Below are 20,694 nucleotides of genomic sequence, written 5' to 3' on the forward strand. Positions count from 1 at the left end.
GGGCTCGACGAGGCCCGACTCAGAGGAAACAGAGGCCGAAGCCAGGACAGAGTGGGAAGCTCCCAAGGCACACGACTATGTTTTACAGGGCCAGCCTATCCAGAGCCTATGTTTAGGTATCACGTCAAGACATCCCATCTCTTATACTTTGCAATTGATCTCCACATACTTGTAACCGAGTCCCCCCTCATATATAAAGGGGACTCACCCTACCTTGTAAGGGACTGAGGTTGATCCATTTCTCCACAAGTGCAATAATCTCTCTCTCTCTCTCTCTCTTTTCTTTCTAACTCGTTTATTCTCACTGGCCCGAGGCCACCTCAATATTCATCGCGTTATTTGTCGTTCTTCGTCATATGCCTTAGTATTGGCCACAAAGAGCCTTGTTTAATTATACCTTCAACTGTTATACCATCCCTAACTGTCCCCGATAGCTCGATCTCGACCCCGACGTCGACCCTGAGGTCCTTCATAGATCAGACCTATCCCCGGGCAGCAGGCCCTATGGTTCTATTAGAATCTCGTTTTAGCTTGCTTTTCATCATTAACCTCCATATCATTATCACCAACTGCTCTAACAACTAGCTCGGGAATAGATCACGTATTTTTAGAATGTCATCTACAAATTTAATTGTTGTTACCATTTTCATGGTAAATAGTTTGGCACCCACCGTGGGGCTAAAAATAATAGTGATTATTTTCTTGCTAGTTTCGTCACACAAACACACATTATCTTTTACACTTTTCTTGTCCAAGATCCTTTGTTTCTAGGTTAAAATGTCTGGCACAGTAAACGGAATCGAGAACGATAACCTTGAAAACCATGGGGAAAATGGTGTGGCTGCCCCAGCCGTTGGAGCACCTCCACAGAATCCCGATATCGCGCCTGGACCGATTCCAGCGGACGCGGACTCATAGGATGCACAACAAGTAGACGAAACCTCTTACACCAACAGGAGCATACAGAACAGTGACCGGTAGGAAGCTTAAAAAACCTCGGCCCAGGAAGTACAGGATGTTAGTATTCATATTATTTTGAAATGTTGCAGGCATAACAGCTGGCATTGCTCAGTTCCAAAGGCATCCGAGAACCCCCACCACAACAGCACTAGATATATCTCCCCCCGCCGAGCATGTACCCGAAAGGTCAAGCAATAACGGGTCAGTAGCTGATCCCACCTTAGCAAAGATGCTTGAGGACCTCACCAAGAGGATCGAGTCAGGTAAGAAGATGATTGCATCCAACGATAAAAAGGTCAAGACCTACAATTCTAGGGTGGATCAAATTCTGGGAGCACCCCCGGTCCTAAAAGGTTTGGATTCGAAGAAGTTCATACAAAGGTCGTTCCCAGAGGAAGCGGCCCCAAAGCCCATTCCTAAAAAGTTCAAAATGATAGAACTCCCTAAGTACAATGATACCACCGACCCCAACGAACACGTTACTGCCTATGCCTGCACAGTAAAAGGTAATGATATAAAAAATGATGAAATGGAGTTTGTATTGCTGAAAATTTTTTGAGAAACACTTTCGAAGGGGGCCATGATTGGTACCACAACTTGGCTCCCAACTCGATAGATTCATTCTCCATATTGGCAGACTCCTTCGTAAAGGCACATGCTGGAGCCATCAAGGTGGCAACAAGGAAGTTTGATGTTTTCAAAATTAAGCAGAGAGAGAATGAGATGCTGTGGGAATTTATGTCTCGCTTCCAGATGGAACGGATGGAGCTGCCGCCAGTTTCTGACAACTGGGCGGTACAGGCCATCACCCAAGGCCTGAACGAACGAAGCTCGGTGGCCTCAATGCAGCTGAAGCAGAACCTGATCGAATACCCGGTTGTGAACTGGTCGGACTTCCACAATTGGTACCAGTCGAAGATCAGGGCTGAGGATGACCAACTGGAAGCCCCTTTGAGCTCAGTGTACCCAAATAGACTCCTGGTAAAAGAGTCAAAACCAAACAAAGAAAGGTACCAACCGTACCTCGAAGACAGAAGGAACGCCCCAAGGCGCAACCTACCTCGCAACGATCGAATGATGGATCGAGGACAGGACCCTCGAGGGCTCGCCAATAGAACCAGGTTTTATTGAAACATGGCGCAAAGAAACGCACCAACTTATCGGAATACAACTTCTACATCGACGTTTCGTACATTGTGTTCCTATCAGCAAGATCAGAGACACCAAGTGGCCCAGACCAATACAGTCACACCCTTCATAGAGAAATTACAATCTAATGTGCGAGTTCCACAACACGCATGGTCACAGGACCGAGGATTGCCATCAGCTATGGGAGGAAGTGGTGCGACTGCTCAACAAAGGGAACCTTCGGGAATTCCTTAGCGATCGGGCCAAAATCAATTCTGAGAGAGGGAAGCGACCAACAAAAACGAGGCAAACGAGCCACAACACATCATCCACGTGATCAGGGGGCGTCGATGCCCCACAGGAACCCGTAATGAGAAGGACGAAAATATCCATCACTAGAGAAAAATAAACTTGGGGATACAACCCTGAAGACGCCCTCACATTCAGCGAAGAGGACACTAAGACCCTGTCTCAACCCCACAATGATGCCCTGGTAATCTCCTTTCTTGTAAATTCTTTTAAGATAAAACGTGTACTCGTGGATCTAGGTAGCTTGGCAATATCATCAAGTTGAAGGTGAGAAAAAAACTCGGGCTGCTCGAACAAATCATGCCTGCCACCCGGGTTCTCAAAGGATTCAACATGGCTAGCGAAACGATGAAAGGAGAAATCGTCATCCCAGTCACCGTGGCTGGCACAACCCAAGAAACCAAGTTCTATGTCATTGAGGGAGAAATGAGCTATAATCCCTTATTTGGACGACCTTGGATACATTGTATGAGAGTAGTACCATCCACCCTCTACCAGGCAATAAAATTCCAGATAAAGGACGAGGTCAAAACTGTCTACGGGGAGCAACACGCAGCAAGGGAAATGTTCGCTATACAGAACGCAGTACCGATACTCATGTCACCACCCTCGAATGAGACAACGAGCAAGCCAGGTCTCACCCCCGGTCAAACTTGACAAAACAGAATAAGGATTCACGCCGCATCTATGCCCTCGGGCAGATATAATATACCAACCCCAACGCATCGTCGGCTCGACTCGTTTCAAGGTACAACCATTATCTTTTTTATTATTTCAAATTCGGAATTAACCTCAATGCAGGCACCCGATCAGAGCTGCTAGGACGATAATGTTATTGCAACACCTCGAGACCCCAAAGGCCGCCCATTGCACTCTTTTCCTTCGACCGAGTTTTTATCCTAGAGGAAGGGTTTTTACGAGCAATTTTTTTAACGAGGCAGCGTCTGCAAGCCGCTTCAGAGGAAACTCTACAAAATTATTCAAGAACTATCCCTACGGCCGACTTTTCAAGGCGAGGGGCACTTCCCCCGGAAAACTGCCCGCTTGAAGGAGTTTTGAAAAACACCAAATGAGGTTTCCTATAGGAAAAGAGGTATCATGAAGATGGCCAATATAGTCAGGTCCCGTCGGCAAAAATATGTACTACTATATCAAGCAATCAAAAAATACCTTTTGTCAAAAAAGAAAGGGAAATCCTTCTCGAAATAAGGTAACAAACCCTTTCATCAGAACGCCTCGAAGAACTCAAGAAAGGGTGCCAACACTTCAAAAACGCCCCAACAACCTCCGACTCGAGGCTCTAAAAGCACAAAAAAAAATCAGGTACGACGAACCCCCAAGCAGTCGGCTCTGGCTCGATATAGGTCAACGTATCACAACAAATTATATTATGATGACGGATCGAAGGATATCCTCCATCCCCCCATTCTATGAACAAAGAAACCATAGCATATTCCCGGCAAGGATCCCATTCGCTAGACGCATCCCGAGATACCGAAGACTTAGCACTAGAAATTCAGCACCTGCATGACCCCAGGGTCAGAACGCCGGGCTCATACAGACCCTATAAGGCATCTTCGAACTCGCGAAAAATGATCTTCATGCTTAAACAAATTCGACGACTCGGAGACTGTCATTCGTCGCCAATCGCCATACGCCGGAAAACCCAAAACTGTAAGAGCCCTAGCGGGCAGCCTCATCGTAACCAGATCTATTCTATATTACACAAACTGTAAGACCTCAACAGGTATGAAAATCCCAAAGTTTAGGTTATACGTCGCATTTGTAAGAATCCCTAAAGAGCATACCCTTGGCGTATTTATATGAATTGATTTCTCGTTGTCGAGTCATTCCAGTAGCATGCCTCAGGACCCCGTGGACGGGAGGCCATAACCGAGTTCCCGACCTCGGTGCTCGACGAGGCCCGGCTCAAAGGAAATAGAGACCGAAGCCAGGACAGAGGGGGAAGCTCCCAATGCACATGGCTATGTCTGACAAGGCTGGCCTATCCAGAGCCTATGTTGAGGCATCACGTCAAGCAATCCCATCTCCATACTTTGCAATTGATCTCGACATACTTGTAACCGAGTCCCCCTACTATATAAAGGGGACTCACCCTACCTTGTAAGGGACTGAGGTTGCTCCATTTCTCCACAAGTGCAATAATATCTCTCTCTCTCTCTCTTTTTTTTCTAACTCGTTTGTTCCCACTGGCCCGAGGCTACCTCAATATTCATCGTGTTCTTTCTCGTTCTTTGTCATATGCCTTAGTATTGGCCACAAAGAGCCTTGTATAATTATACCTTCAACTATTATCCCATCTCCGACTATCCCGGATAGCTCGAGTTCGACCCCGACGTCGACCCCAAGGTCCTTCATCGATCAGACCTATCCTCTAGCAGCAGGCCCTACGGTTCTAATACTATCTCGCTTTAGCTTGCTTTTTATTGTTAAACTCCATATCATTAGCACCAACTATTCTAGCAACTAGCTTGGGAATAGATCACGTATTTTTAGAATCCTATCTACAAATTTAATTGTTGTTACCATTTTCATGGTAAACAAAGGGTCTCGGCAAAAATCTCCAAGGGATCACTAAATCAATACAAACAAAGCATCACAGTACAACATTTGGACTTAGATATCAGTACACCTGGCAAGAATACGATGATTGGTCACCGCCATGGCGAGGTCCTTATTACCCTTTTGAATAGCCAATGACCACATATACATCAAACATTTTAACAGATTGACATAATATGGGGATCTAAAGAAGAGGAAGCTTTAGCTGGCCTGAGGAATCTATTTCTAGGAGATGAAGACATGGATTGCAATGCAGTAGTCAAGGAGGAGGAGGAGGAAGACCTTACGATTCAGATCATGGGAGAGGGAGTTGTTCTCAAGAACTGGACTGCTACGCCATCCTGGGACCATTGAATTCTTGGGTAGTATGGAAATTAGCATGATCTATTTTCAAAAGAAAGTTTTTAGCATTTAAGACATTTTTAGTATTTACGCATTATTTTGAAATAATTGCTCGAGTTATCGAGCCATACTTTTTTTAATGTTTCAAAGATTTATCTAATGCATTACTATTTTAGTATTTATTATTATCCTATACATTCTTCTTTATACAACATTATTATCACTTATCCTAATGAACCGACGACTGTGACATGTAATGAGACAACACAACATAAGGATAGCAATTCAGAGGAAATAGAAGAAGAGGATATAATCCCTAAGGAAATTGTGAGAGAGATAGAAAATTTTGAGAACAAGCCTAAGTCAAATTTGCACGAAACCGAGATAGTCGATTTGGGAGATTCCGAAACAGTCATAGAAACTCGCATAAGCATTCACCTATCGCCATCATAGAAAGAGGAGTACACCCATTTCCTGAAAGAATACGAAGACATTTTCGCATGGTCTTATGATGATATGACTGGTTTGAGCACGTCTATAGTGGCTCTGAAACTACCTACGCAACATAAGGATAGCAATTCAGAGGAAATAGAAGAAAAAGATATAATCCCTGAGGAAACAGTCAAAGAAGCTGAGAATTTTGAGAATAATCCTAAGTCCAACCTACACGAAACTGAGATAGTCAACTTGGGAGATTCTGAAACGGCCAAAGATACCCACATAAGTATCCATTTGTCACCATCAGAAAAAGAAGAATACACCCATTTTCTCAAGGAATATGAGGACATTTTCGCATGGTTTTATGATGATATGACTGGTTTGAGCACATCCATAGTGGCTCATAAACTACCTACCGATCCAATGTGTCTGCGTGTAAAACAGAAGCTTAGAAAGTTCAAGCTTGATATGAGTCTGAAAATCAAAGAAGAAGTCACCAAGTAGATCAAAGCCAAAGTTCTTAGAGTGGTCGAATATCCTACTTGGTTGGCCAACATCGTGCCAATTCCAAAGAAGGATGGGAAGGTCAGAGTATGTGTCGACTATCAGGATTTAAACAAAGCAAGTCCAAAAGATGATTTCCCATTGCCTAATATACATATACTGATCAACAACTGTGCCAAGCATGAACTCCAATCCTTTGTGGATTGCTTCGCGGGATACCATCAGATCTGGATGGATGAGGAAGATGCCGAGAAAACAGCCTTTATCACTCTGTGGGGGATGTATTGCTATAAAATGATATCATTTGGCCTGAAGAATGTCGGATCCACCCATATGAGAGTCATGATGACTATTTTCCATGATAGGATTCACAAAGAAATAGAGGTGTACGTGGATGGCGTCATCATCAAATCCGAAAGAAGTACAGATCACATAGCAAACTTGAGGAAGTTATTTAATCAATTTCGAAGGTACAATCTGAAACTGAACCTTGCAAAGTGTGCCTTTGAAATCCCTGCTGTAAAATTGCTAGGTTTCATTGTCAGTCGCTGAGGTATTGAGCTAGACCCTTCAAAAGTCAAAGCTATCCAAGATTTGCCACTTGTGAAGAGTAAGAAAGACGTGATGGGCGTCTTGTGGCATCTCAAGTACATCAGCCGCTTCATAGCACAATCGATCGTGATATGTGAGCCAATTTTCAAAATGCTGAAGAAAGATGTTGCAATAAGTTAGACTGAAGAATGTCAAAAGAATTTTGACAAAATCAAGGAATACCTATCCACACCACCAGTCCTGGTCCCATCGAAACCTGGAAGACCTTTGCTACTCTATTTGTCCATATTTGATGGGGCTTTCGGCTGTGTCTTGGGAAAACACGATGAGACAAGAAAAAAAGAGCAGGCCATATACTATCTGAGTAAGAAGTTCACACCCTATGAAGTATGGTATTCTTTGCTGGAATGCACCTGTTGTGCCTTGACGTGGATAGCTCAAAAATTGAGGCACTACTTCTATGCCTATACCACATATCTCATATCAAGGATGGATCCTCTGAAATAAATTTTATAGAAACCCATACCTACAACGAAGCTGGCAAAATGGCAGATATTATTGAGTGAGTTTGATATCGTTTGTGTGACTCAGAAGGCGGTCAAGGGACATGCATTAGTAGATCATCTCGCAGAAAATCCTGTAGGAAGAGAATACAAACCTTTGAAAACGTATTTTCCCGATGAACAAGTATCATTTATGGGAGAAGATATCATTGAAACCTACGACGATTGGAGAATATTCTTTGATGGGGATACAAATTTAAAAGGAGTGGGTATTGTAGTTGTTTTGGTGTCAGATACAGGTCAGCATTATACGGTATCTGCAAAGCTCAGGTTTTCGTGCACCAACAATATGGTAGAATACAAGTCTTGCATCTTGGGGCTCAATTTGGCTATTGACATGAATATTCAAGAATTGTTGGTAATCGGTGATTCGGACCTTCTGGTACACTTGGTTCTAGAAGAGTGGGCTACCAAGAATACAAAAATATTGCCATACCTGTATCACGTGGAAGAGTTAATGAAGAGGTTCACAAAGAAAGAATTCAAACATGTTCCGACAATCCAGAACGAGTTCGGAGACGCATTGGCGGCTTTGTATTCCATGATACAACATCCGGATAAGAACTTCATCGACCATATTCTAGTAAAAATCCATAATCAACTAGCTTATTGTGCTCATGTTGAAGAAGAAACAGACGGAAATCCATGGTTTCACGATATCAAGGAATATTTGGCAAAAGGAGAATATCTAAAGCATGCAAATCATACTTAGAAACGCACGCTCCGAAGATTATCCAACCATTTCTTCCAAAGCGGAGGAATTCTGTACATGAGGACTACAGACCTAGGATTATTACGGTACGTTGACGCCAAAGAAGCCTCCAAATTTCTCGAAGAGATATATGCTGGAACTTACGGACCACACATGAATGGTTTCATTTTAGCCAAGAAGATATTAAGAGCATGATATTTTTGGATGATTATGGAAACGGACTGCATCAGGTGTCACACCCTTTTTTAACCAAAACTTCACTAAACTCCTTAAATTAATAAAAAGTGATTTTTGAAGCTTGAAAAGGGTTTTCAATTGAAAAGTGATAAAATTATGTTCAAAAGGAAATAACTTAGAGCCGCCACCTGGCATTTGATTTCGGTGTGTCAGGTCACCGTTTTTTTCTAAAAATAATTTTTTTCCTTTCAAAACACTTGAGACTCCAAAACTAAGTCCGCACCAGAGAATCGGGTAAGGGGGTTCATTTGACTCGGGGAGAAGGTGTTAGGCATTCCCCGAGTCCCGTAACTAGTACGGTTGCGAACTCGATCAAGTTGGCTTCCAAAATATTCAAGTTGAGGTAAAATCACGAAAAAGTAAAATAAACACACATGAGGCTCGAGGTCGTCCCCGCCTAATTAAAGAAAATAGAAAACAAGAATAAAACACTACAAGTTCTACTTTTGACTTCTCATTACAATGTTCTACGGGGCATTCCCCGGAATAAAATATATACAAATCTTTCGGGGCATTCCCCGGGTAAATTTAACTAAGGAAACGACCTCTCGCCTCGAAACTAACAAAATCCTAAGGCTTGCCAACCCGTGTTAGCGAACCTAAGTATACTATGGGTTAGGTCTTGCTGGGCTTAAAAATTGGGACAAAAGATTAAAAATGGACCTTTCTCATTAAAAATGTTATAAACTAACCCAAAAACTCACTCTTCCTTTTGAAAAATGATATAAAATTTATTAAATAAAAATATAAAACTAATCATAATTAATTAAAACAAATAATATTATACTATGAAACTATTTTGGTATTTTTCAAGATTATGTAAAAATAAAAATCCTAGTAAAATAGTATGACTACAAAATATTAATGAAATTATTTTTTTTGTAATTTTCGTTTTTGTGCCAAAAATAATGTAAAAGAGTCAAAATTAGTTGAAATAACTATATTGGACCTAAACTAAGTATTTAAATGCTAAAAAGAGTAAAATCTCGGGGAGGGTCAAAAATTACATGTCTACAACTGCCCCTCTTTGACTGGAAATATGAAGTATTTTCAGACAAAGAACGATTAGACAGGTTTTTTGACCCGACCCTTATTTAGAAGACCAAAAACTAAGAGAAAGGAAGAGAATGTCACTGAGCCCTGGTATTTGAGCTGCCTACATATCCTTGGCTATAAAGGAATCAGGCCACGTGTAGTTCAGAAGTGAGTGTGATGATGGAGTATACCAAGGTAGAGAGCCGATCGAGGTACCATTCTGTCGAGGTTCCGGTCCGCAGTCCTGTTATTACATCAAAATCAAAAAATGAAAAACACTAACTAAGCCTGTCACTATGAGTTACAAAATTCCTATCTATAAGTCTTCTGAAGCTTGAACTTAAGTCTTGAATGGTTCTTCATGCAGACTTTAGATTTGAACCTTGACGCTCGTTAACTGCAGGTTCTAGCTCGTTCTTCTTTAGCTTTTTCGGATCAAGACCAGACATGTAGCGCTTGTGACTTCAACCACGTCTTGAGCAGTTCACATTTTTTTCTGCTTCTGCATTTTGGATTCACTTTCTTTCTTTTCTTTTTTTTTCTTCTTTGGATTGAGACTACTTCTGTTGGTCACCTCGGACTGTTGACTCGCATTCTTGTCGCGAGCTTCTGCTACTTCTAAAATGAATTGAATTCTAAAATGACTTTGAAAAGAGTTTGAAATGGATTCCCTCGTTCTCCAGGTAGGCGCCTGATTACCAAAAACTTGAATTGTATTCCCTCATTATCCAGGTGGGTGCCTGATTACCAAAAACTTGAATTGTATTCCTTCGTTATCTAGGTGGGTGCCTGATTACCAAAACTTGAATTGTATTCCCTCGTTATCCAGGTGGGCGCCTGATTACCAAAAATTTGAATTGTATTCCCTCGTTATCCAGGTGGGCGCCTGATTACCAAAACTTGAATTCTATTCCCTCGTTATGCAGGTGGGAGCCTGATTACCAAAACTTGAATTGTATTCCCTTGTTATCCAAGTGGGCGCCTGAATAACAAAACATAAATTGTATTCCCTCATTATCCAGGTGGGCACCTGATTAACAAAAACTTGAATTGTATTCCCTCGTTATTCAGGTGGGTGCCTGATTACCATAACATGAATTGTATTCCCTCGTTATCCAGGTGGGCGCCTGATTACCAAAAACTTGAATTGTATTCCCTCGTTATCCAGGTGGGTACCTAATTACCAAAACTTGAATTGTATTCCCTCGTTATCCAGGTGGGCGCCTGATTGCCAAAACTTGAATTGTATTCCCTCGTTACCCAGGTGGGTGCCTGATTGCTAAAACTTGAATTGTATTCCCTCGTTATTCAGGTGGGCGCCTGATTGCTAAAACTCGTATTGTATTCCCTCGTTATCCAGGTGGGCGCCTGATTGCTAAAACTTGAATTGTATTTCCTCATTATCCAGGTGGGTGCCTGATTGCTAAAACTTGAATTGTATACCCTCGTTATCCAGGTGGGCGCCTGATTACCTAAAACTTGAATTGTATTCCCTCGTTATCCAGGTGGGCGCCTGATTGTAAAAACTTGAATTGTATTCCCTCGTTATCCAGGTGGGCGCCTGATTGCTAAAACTTGAATTGTATTCCCTCGTTATCCAGGTGGGAGCCAGATTGCTAAAACTTGAATTGTATTCCCTCGTTATCCAGGTGGGCGCCTGATTGCTAAAACTTGAATTGTATTCCCTCGTTATCCAGGTGGGTGCCTGATTGCTAAAACTTGAATTGTATTCCCTCGTTATCCAGGTGGGCGCTTGATTGCTAAAACTTGAATTGTATTCCCTCGTTATCCAGGTGGGTGCCTGATTGCTAAAACTTGAATTGTATTCCCTCGTTATCCAGGTGGGCGCTTGATTGCTAAAACTTGAATTGTATTCCCTCGTTATCCAGGTGGGTGCCTGATTGCTAAAACTTGAACTATATTCCCTCGTTATCCAGGTGGGCGCCTGATTGCCATAAACTTGAATTGTATTCCCTCGTTATCCAGGTGGGCGCCTGATTGCTAAAACTTGAATTGTATTCCCTCGTTATCCAGGTGTGTGCCAGATTGCTAAAACTTGAATTGTATTCCCTCGTTATCCAGGTGGGCGCTTGATTGCTAAAACTTGAATTGTATTCCCTCGTTATCCAGGTGGGCGTCTGATTGCAAAAACTTGAATTGTATTCCCTCGTTATCCAGGTGGGTGCCAGATTGCTAAAACATGAATTGTATTCTCTTGTTATCCAGGTGGGCGCCTGATTGCTAAAACTTGAATTGTATTCCCTCGTTATCCAGGTGGGTGCCTGATTTCTAAAACTTGAATTGTATTCCCTCGTTATCCAGGTGGATGCCTAATTGTTAAAACTCGTATTGTATTCCCTCGTTATCCAGGTGGGCGCCTGATTTCTAAAACTTGAATTGCATTCCCTCGTTCTCCAGGTGGGCGCCTGATTTCCAAAACTTGAACTGTATTCTCTCGTTATCCATGTGGGCGCCTGATTGCCATAAACTTGAATTGTATTCCCTCGTTATCCAGGTGGGTGCCTGAGCCATGCTCTCATCTTGAAGGATTCTGAACAGAATTTCTTGCTTTCTGAACTATGCTTTTCCATGGGAGGTCCCTGTGGATTAAAAAAAATTCTTGCCCCTGTTTCAGAAAAATCTTGTTAGTTTGAAAACATGGTGGTTAGTTTGTGGCATCATTGCTGAGCGTCTGCTTCCGCCACTTACCAAGATAACTTTGATTTTAACTTGGACGGCCTTGACTGTTATCGACTGCCAATTTTCTTTCAACCCTTATCACAAAAAACACCTCTGCTCCATTCGTTCCCAACATCCTCTATCTGTTGCATTTTGCTCATGAATTGACATTTACTGAACCCTTGCATTTCACATGAATTCCAAAGCATGTTGATTGTTACCAACTCAATGCGCATACCACTTTTTCCTGACTTATGCCACTTTGATGGCTAGCCAGACTCCGCTTTGTGTAATTGGAAAGCTGGTAGTAGATTTTGAAGTCATTTTTTATTTTTTCTGACCAAACAGACTCAAGAAGGGACTCAATCAAAATGAGAGAAACAAAATAAGGGACAAGGGAAAGAGATATACCTAACAACAAAATGATGAAGTAGAAACTTATCAAATGTGGATACCAACTCTAATGACCATGACATGCACTTTTGGATTAAGTGGCCTAATCTCTCAAGCAAGTCTAATATTCAACTCTTGTTGTACCTTCTCGCTGTGAAACTGGGCTTCAACGCTTCAATTGTCCCATTTGATCCACAATCCTCAGTCGACTTGTAGTGCCCTAAAGGTTTTCACCATCAAGCTTATCTCATTTTGCTCTTTTCTCAACTCACCATCGCCTTACGGTGCCCCTGAGGGTTTTCACCGATAAAACTCTCTCATTTTATCATTTTCTCTCGTTGTGCTGAGAACAACGGTATTACCCATGATGCAGGAAGATCATACTTTCACCACACACTTAATTTGGCATCCTCAAAGATTGGTCAGAAGGTCTTTCTTTGGATCGTAATGTAGGCTCTTGAACAAGGTTGGAAAGAAAGGATGGTATGAAGGCTCAAAATAATTTAAGATGAAAAGGGTTCAAAATTACAACTTTTGGAATCATATCTTTTGGCAAAATTAAAACTTCTGCCCCTGTTTCTGGAGTCTGGGGATTTTCTTTCTTTCTTTTTTTTTTTTGGATTTTTATTTTGAGGGGACTTCTAAGAAAATCTGCCCCACTCTTGACTTCGGGGAATTATGACATATTTTATTTTGTGTGACCGAACCGTAAGGCTGCCTACGTATCTTGTGGTGACAAGAATCAGGTCGAACGTAGTTCAAATGACAAAGTTGTTTTTTTCTTTTTCTTTTCTCTTTTTTCCTTTTTTCTTTTTTTTTCTTTTTTTTTCTTTTTTTTCTTTTTCTCTTTTCCTTTTTTTTCTTCTTTTTCTATTTTTCTTTTCCTTTTCTAGTTCCTAACTCTATTTCTGATTCCAAAAGAGGGGTATGAAACAAAAATTAGGGCTCAAAATGGTAGCAAAGGATAAAAGTGTTTGGGTAGCAGAATAAAATGCCTTCGTCATACCAAACTTAAAAACGCCTAGTACAAACATGCAATTGAAGATAAACAAACAAATCAGATATAGTATCTATTGATGTCATCAACACAAACAAAAAGTGCCAATGGGCAATACCTTTGGTCCCAATGAAGGATCCTTGCTAGTTCGAAGCAGACTTGATTCAAATTTATCTTGATGTGGAAGAATGCATTTCAGCACTAACTGAGCTACCTCAAACTACTTGAGAGACATTCCCTTGTTGGGATGCTCTCATCAACCTCTTGATTTTCCAGACTAACTGTCTCAGTTTCACTCAATTTAAGCTTCAGGTTACCTCAGAATGTGTGAATCTTTACTTATTTCCTCAAAGGCCTCATTTTATCATATTCAAAACCGCCATCGCTTCATGATTAGACTAACTTTCAATACCAGGATGAGAATTATGTGTGCATGTCATGTCACTGGAATCAGGATGAAAAGAATTATAAAAGGAAAAGTAACCTAAACAAAACTGACCAGAACTAATAGAAAACATGAGATTGCATTAGACAGATGGTGGAAAGGGTTTGAACAAAACAAGCAAAATAGACATGGGTTACAACTGTGGAATAATCCTAGATAACACTAAACGAGTTACTAACACTAAGCGAACTAGGAAAATAAGAAGCAGAAGGGTTTGAGCCAACAAGACAATATCCGGATTACAACCCTGAAATAACCCGGACAAACGAAATGCCAACAAAATAAACTACCAAAACTCCTCCCTAGCTAACCAAGAAAGGAGTGTCTTTCCAATTACCAAGCTCGACATCTTAGCCACTGGATTGCACATCAAAATTACTGGGACCTTCACCAATTTCAATATCATTCACTTCAGTCAGCAAGTTTCCTAGACGATTCTCATACTCCTTGTCACCACGCATCTCTCCCATAAAGTGTGCATCATCATGTGCAGGTAAAGGATTCTGCATGATGTTCTGGGTATCACTGTCCTGAACCACAATTATCCCTTCTTGAATCATTCTTTCTATCTCCCTTTTCAAAGTACGACAATCTTCAATGTTATGCCTTTGGACATTAGAGTGGTACATGCACCGTATAATAGGATCAAAACCTTTTGTATATGTGTATGGAGTATAGCCGATGAGTGGTTCAATCAGGCCAAACTTTTTTAACTTTTTAAACAAGCTTGTGTAGGATTCTCCGATTGGAGTGAAAGACTTTTCTCTTTGTTGCTGCCTTCTCATTTTATACTCCGGCCTTGGTTGGAACCTCTTTCAAGTAGGGGGTTGATATGCTTATAGAGGTGGGTAAGACATTTGTGGATACGTTGCAAGCCGTTGCGGGTTTTGTGAGTGTGGAGCATATGGAGGTGCAATGTGGATAGAGTACTGAGTAGGTGAGGTATGACTTTGGGGATTATGTGGAGGAAAGTAGCATTGGGGAGGATTATCTGGAGTATGAGGATATTTATGGGGTCGGTATTGAGGCTGAAAGCATTTAGCAGGAATGCTCACTGGATTCTGTCGTTGGCGGGGCTCAGCAACATCTTTTCTACCAATCAGAGCATTGATCCGAGCAACTTGTTCGTTCCATCTGAACCAAAACTCCTTAAAACTTTACTTGGGCCTCTTTCCTTGGGCATCGTGGACTTTGATCACAGTCTCGCTAGAGGACCGAGGAAGAGTAGCTGGTAGAGGATCTACAAAAATAGGAGGAGATGTCGGAGCAGGGTATGAGGTTGTTTTGGTTGGTGGAGCATGGAAAATTTGGGAGGAAGTACCAAGGTAATTGTGATGAGGGGTAAAGCCCGGTGCAGGTTAAGGGGAAAGGTCGACGGTTGTGGGAACCTGGGCTAGTGATAGTGGTGGGATAGTTGTAGGGTTTTCAGTGTAGTTAGTAGGGAATGAAGGTGGAGGATGCCCCCTGACCCAAGAGTGATATATTTTTGCCATCTGTTGTTTCAACCTCCGAACCTCCTCTTTCAATTCCGATTCTGATTCTACAATCTCCCTTGGTGGGTGTACAACCTCAGTGTCTGTTTCTTTGCTAGACATGACTGACTTATGCTTTCTGGTGTTGTATGGACAAATCACCAAAGCGCCACAAAACTAACCACCCTCTGTTATAATAACAATGAAAGTAACAAAGAGGAACAAAACAAAGCCAACATGTTAGCGTTAAAGCATTATCAAATAGAAATATCACATTCCATGCAATGCCCCTAGCAACAATTAACGGTTCTAGAATGACTTCGATGGTACGAAGGTCATATGGCATCATCCCAATTTCACTCTTCTTGCCCCTTTTTCCTCTTCATCTTCCTTTCTAACACTGGTTGGTTTTTCATTTCTTTTCCCCTCTTTTCTTTCTGATCATCGCTCTTTTCTTTCCTCCTATTTCTCACGTCCCACAACTTCATTCTCTTTTTTTTCTTTTTTCTTTTTTTTCTTTTTTCTTTTTTTTTAATAATGACTCGATCGAACCTTATGTAGATTGCCTACGTATCATGTCCCTCATGAATCAGAACAAGCATAGTTCTGGAAAAATATGATGGATAAAATAAACTAAAACAAATCTTTTAGATTTTCCATTTATAACTTTTTTTTTTGTTTTTCAAATACCAAAAAGGAAGTACTATAACAAAAGACTCGACAATCTTAACTAGACTGACAAACTCGATACTACCGTACAAGACTAATAATTAAAAGACAACATAAAATAGACTAAAAAATAAAAAAATTCCTCAAGCAGCTCGTGCATGCAATGGTCTTGACTAGAATGGTTCTGGGGTATTTGTCATGCTCGAGTCCTGGTAAATGAATTCATACCTTAATGAAAAATATAAGACCAAACAGATTAAATGACTCGAGACATTATGTGAGACCACACCTCCTATTAGACACATGCAAGACAAGCTTGGGCTATTTTTAAAAATTAAACTACATGGCCAAGAGTGACTATTAATGCAAACTCAACAAGATTGACCTCATGGACAAGGAAAATGCCTCACTAAGGATTTTATGGATTCAAACTCCTAACATCATGGCCCAAAATTAATTTGCGAAAATGCCCCATTTTGCAAAAATGATCGATATGCTCGAAGTGGCTGAAGATGCAAACTCAAAAGGACAGACCTTAAGGTAGGGACACTTAGTTGCGAACTCAGGATTCTGAGACATGGGTCATGAACCACTTTTGCGAAAATGACCTATTTTGCAAGGATGGCCGATGTGGCCAAAAGTGGCTAAAGATGCAAACTCAATAAGGACGTGCCTTAAAGTAATATGACTCCTAGTTGTGGACTCAAGATCCTAAGACATGGATAATTGAACCACTTTTGCGAAAATGATCCCATTTTGCAACAATGGCCGATGTGACCAAAAGTGGCTAGACATGCAAGATTTGGCTAAGACCCCGCGAAGCCAAGAACCTAAAACTTACTAGGAATACCGGACCCTATGTGGGTTACCTACGTATCACGTCTCGAAAGACGAGAATCAGGTTCGCGTAATTCGGGAAGATTAGATAAGGGATAGAATTTTAGAAAAAATGCATCCAATTTCCAAAAACTATATTTGTGTCTTTTTGTGAAATGATGGAAAATGTAAAATATTTTTGGATTTTCTTTTTCTCCTTTTTTTTTTTGATTTTTTTTGGAAAATGATGAAAAATATAATATCTTTTTGGATTTTCTTTTTTTGAATTTTTGAAAAATAATGGAAAAGTGTAAAATCTTTTTGGATTTTCTTTTTCCCCTTTTTTTGAATTTGTAGAAAATAATGGAAAAGTGTAAAATCTTTTTTTTGGATTTGTTTTCATTTTCATTTTTTTGATTTTTGGAAAACTATGAAAGAAAAATGTGAGTGAGCCCTACTTGATTTATTTTCACCCTTCTTTCCAAAGAATCGGTCCGCCAAATGACCTTCCTACCCTCACAGATACAATATTTAGCACATAGGATGATTAAATGTCATTTTGGGCCACGGGCCCATTTTGACAAAATTTGGGCAGGCTTCCTACAATGGAACACGGTACCTGGGACCGAGCCCTACTAGGTCTAAATGACATGATGCAAATAAAAATGACTTAAAGGCTGACCTAAGTTTGGGGTTCACTAACAAGGCAATTCGGGGGAGCGTATGGTCGATGGTGGCTGCTCAAGCTTTCCATCCACTCCATACGTCCAACGGCCCCCCCTCCTAAATTAAGGGTGACTCAACAAAGAGTTCGTGCACGCGACGCGTGATCCGAAACTTGTTGCAGAAAGAAGACTCATGGTTATGAAAATGATGACAATTTATAAAGCAGTAACACATAAAGGAAAAACTGTAAACAAATAAGCAACTAGCAAATAAATATGACATAAACAAAATAAAAAGCAAACAAAACACATAAAAAACTCAACTAAATATCCTAAAAACCAACACGATCAAGTACTAGCTGGAACCTGCAAGTCCCCAGCAGAGTCGCCAGAGATGTCACACCCTTTTTTAACCAAAACTTCACTAAACTCCTTAAATTAACAAAAAAGTGATTTTTGAAGATTGAAAAGGGTTTTCAATTGAAAAGTGACAAAATTATGTTCAAAAGGAAATAACTCAGAGCCGCCACCTAGTATTTGATTTGGGTGTGTCAGGTCACCGTTTTTTTTCTAAAAATAATTTTTTTTCCTTTCAAAACACTTGAGACTCAAAAACTAAGTCCGCACCAGAAAATCGGGTAAGGGGGTTCATTTGACTCGGGAAGAAGGTGTTAGGCATTCCCCGAGTCCCGTAACTAGTACGGTTGCGAACTCGATCAAGTTGGCTTCCAAAATATTCAAGTTGAGGTAAAATCACGAAAAAGTAAAATAAACACACATGAGGCTCGAGGTCGTCCCCGCCTAATAAAAGAAAATTGAAAACAAGAATAAAACACTACAAGTTCTACTTTTGACTTCTCATTACAAAGGTCTATGGGGCATTCTCTGGAATAAAATATATACAAATCTTTCGGGGCATTCCCCGGGTAAATTTAACTAAGGAAACGACCTCTCGCCTCAAAACTAACAAAATCCTAAGTCTTGTCTACCCGTATTAGCGAACCTAAGTATACTACTGATTTTTGGCAAGTAAACAAAAGAAATTAATAAAAATCAACACGTGCCTAAATATTCGATTTTATTTACAAGCTTATAGTCTATTATTTAATTTATTTACTAAATGACGTAAAAATCAATACCATTTAATCACAATTATCCCCAACACCATTTAATGTCTCCATTCAACTTAAGCTTTAATACAAAATAGTTGATAATTAAAGTTCCAAACAAAACAAAACTCAAAGGATTCCGAAGCCGAAATTTGCAAGTAGTTTACAAAACAACCATTGAAGCATGAACAGTAAACAAACGCAAACAACTCACGGAGATAAACCTTAAAGAAGAACAAAGGAAAGAGAAAGATTGAACCTTAGATGAGTCCCTCTTTTATATTGAGCAGTAAAACTCCAAATCAAGTGCACATCAGTGGTTGCTTCAAGCCTACGAACCTGGACCGGAAACCTCGTACGGACAACCCCAAGCTCAAAACTGAGAATGCCTTCGTGAGGCTAGGGATAACTGGGACACTCTAGTCCAAACTCATCCACTCGTTCTCACTTTGTTATCAGATGTTAGGAGACTCAAGCTATTTGTAATTCTTAAAAGGATGATATACATTATCTTCTTTCTAGATCATGACGAAACTTGTTCTTCTGTGAATTCAAGAATGAACATTAACAGCAAACCCTCTTAAGTTTTTTCGTTTTTCTTTCGCAGCTTGCGGATGCTGCTGGTTAACAGCGGAGGTTGATGCTGGTTGACAGTGGAGGAACGGCAATGGCAGAGTTGTTGGCGGGTTAGCTGGTCGATGTTCACCTAGTTGTTCTTCGTTGGTTTTTGGAAGGGCCAGAGGTCGAAAGCTGTTGGTTTGGGCCAGGGTTAGCTGCGCGGGAGGATGGTTGATGAAGAGGCGGCGATGGGTGGTCGTTTGCTTGATGAGAGGAGGATATGGGCGCTGATCTCTTTTTCCGGCGAGTTTGGTCGTGTTCAGGCTGCTGATGGCTTGGAGTCTTTTTGGGTCTCTCTCATTATGGTTCAGCTAGCCTCTCGAAGAAAAAGATGGGCGCCCCTGGGGTTTTTAAAGTTCAACTAGGTTTTTTTTGTGTTGTAGTCTAAGGTTCAAGAAGCAGACCCTAGGGTTGGGGTGTAAGGGTTTAAAGAAGAAGGGGTAATGGGTTAGGTCTTGCTGGGCTTAAAAATTGGGCCAAAAGATTAAAAATGGACCTTTCTCATTAAAAATGTGATAAACTAACCCAAAAACTCACTCTTCTTTTTGAAAAATGATATAAAATTTATAAAATAAAACTATAAAACTAATCATAATTAATTAAAACAAATAATAGTATACTATGAAACTATTTTGGTATTTTTCAAGATTATGTAAAAATAAAAATCCTAGTAAAATAGTATGACTACAAAATATTAATGAAACTATTTTTTTTTGTAATTTTCGTTTTTGTGCCAAAAATAATGTAAAAGAATCAAAATTAGTTGAAATAACTATATTAGACCTAAACTAAGTATTTAAATGCTAAAAAGAGTAAAATCTCGGGGAGGGTCAAAAATTACATGTCTACATCAGGTATGTCCAAAACTATCACCAGTGCCAGGTACATGTAGATATTATATGGGTGCAACCAAATGAACTCAAGGCAACAAGTGCACCTTGGCCTTTTTGCCCCTTGGGGAATGGATGTCATCGGTCCGATCAAGCCCGCCGCTTCGAAAGGGCACAGGTTCATTTTAGTGGCCATAGACTACTTCACAAAATGGGTTAAGGCTACATCTTACAAGGCTGCAACCAAGAAAGTTGTCGCATATTTTGGTAGGGATCGTATCGTTTGCCGATTCGGGGTGCCAGAATCCATCATCACCGATAATGCCATCAATATCAATAGCGACTTAATGAAAGCTATGTATGAAACCTTCAAAATCAGGCATAAGAATTCCACACCATACAGACCTTAAATGAATAGAGTCGTGGAAGTTGCCAACAACAACATCAAGAAAATTCTAAGGAAAATGGTAGACAACCACAAGCAATGGCATGAGAAAATTATTGGGATGTCGTACCACAGCTCGCACATCAACTGGACCAACTCCCTATATATTGGTCTATGGTACAGAAGCTGTCATTCCCGCCGAGGTCGAAATTCCTTCCTTAAGAATTATACAAGAAGTTGAACTTAATAATGT

General features: G+C 40.6%; 1 long non-coding RNA gene across 1 annotated transcript; it reads right to left on the reverse strand.

Moving 5' to 3' along the window:
• Positions 1–15,980: 15,980 nt before the first annotated feature.
• Positions 15,981–19,609, reverse strand: LOC142179435 (uncharacterized). The gene is made up of 2 exons (XR_012707549.1): positions 18,868–19,609; positions 15,981–16,227 (listed from the first exon to the last, which is right to left on the reverse strand). It is a non-coding gene; the product is annotated as an uncharacterized LOC142179435 (long non-coding RNA).
• Positions 19,610–20,694: the final 1,085 nt, after the last annotated feature.

This window comes from Nicotiana tabacum, chromosome 3 (genome assembly GCF_000715075.1).
Source record: "Nicotiana tabacum cultivar K326 chromosome 3, ASM71507v2, whole genome shotgun sequence".
In the NCBI taxonomy this organism is placed as follows: domain Eukaryota; kingdom Viridiplantae; phylum Streptophyta; class Magnoliopsida; order Solanales; family Solanaceae; genus Nicotiana; species Nicotiana tabacum.